The sequence below is a fragment of the Cetorhinus maximus genome, chromosome 3, assembly GCF_964194155.1.
Source record: "Cetorhinus maximus chromosome 3, sCetMax3.hap1.1, whole genome shotgun sequence".
NCBI classification, from domain to species: domain Eukaryota; kingdom Metazoa; phylum Chordata; class Chondrichthyes; order Lamniformes; family Cetorhinidae; genus Cetorhinus; species Cetorhinus maximus.
Window position 1 is genome coordinate 7,407,181 of NC_135881.1, and position 716 is coordinate 7,407,896.

The 716-nt window shown below is 52.0% G+C and overlaps 1 protein-coding gene across 1 annotated transcript in view; it reads right to left on the reverse strand.

Moving 5' to 3' along the window:
• The window catches only part of LOC144672605 (uncharacterized), a 177,946-nt gene extending 177,875 nt beyond the window's left edge, over positions 1-71 (reverse strand). The window contains exon 1 of the mRNA XM_078534427.1: positions 26-71. The gene's annotated coding sequence lies outside the window, so the exon portion shown is untranslated. The remainder of the gene's footprint in view (positions 1-25) is intronic.
• Positions 72-716: the final 645 nt, after the last annotated feature.

The following is a 716-nucleotide window of genomic DNA, read 5'->3' on the forward strand; positions in this document are numbered from 1 at the left end:
GAGTGGCCACCACATTCGAACTCACCATCACTCCTGCCAAACAGAATATCCTGCTCATGTCTTTTCACCCTGTTTTCTCCAAGTCTTTCTATTTATTATCGTGTGCCGCGATTTATTTTAAGTTTCCCCACGCAGGCAGTCCATTGCTGCTCCAACTTTTCCTTCCCTCCACACCGGTCCATTTCACCACACCTCCCTCGCCATTTTCTGCTGTCGACGACGACGACGCAGCGAAAGAAAAGGCGCCGAAGCCCCAGCCGCCGCGAGAGCTTCGCGCGCGCCGGCTCCGCGCTAACGGTTTTCGTCCAGCACCGCCCCTCCCCCACCGCGCGCCCGGGGGGAGAGCGGGAGGAAGGGAGTCAGGCAGCAGAAGGGCGATGGCGAAGCTTCGCTCAGCGACCAGAACGACCATCACGGTTCAACAATTGCCCCCTCCACGCCCGCCCCCTTTAAACAAACTCTGGTGGCGGTTTCCGATCAAAGAGCTGCCTGGTACTCATTAACAGTTCAAGACGCGCGCAAAACAAAAAAATCAGACGAAGCAACAAGACGAGGGGGAAAAAAAAAGAAACCGGCGCAAAAAAAACCCCCCCATCAAATTCACTTTAAAACAATGTAAATTTGAGTCACTTTAATTTTTTAAAAAGGCCAGAAAATTTGCAATATCCTGATTCATAGATGCATAGATGGTCGTGGCGCAGTAAGTACAGGTTGTA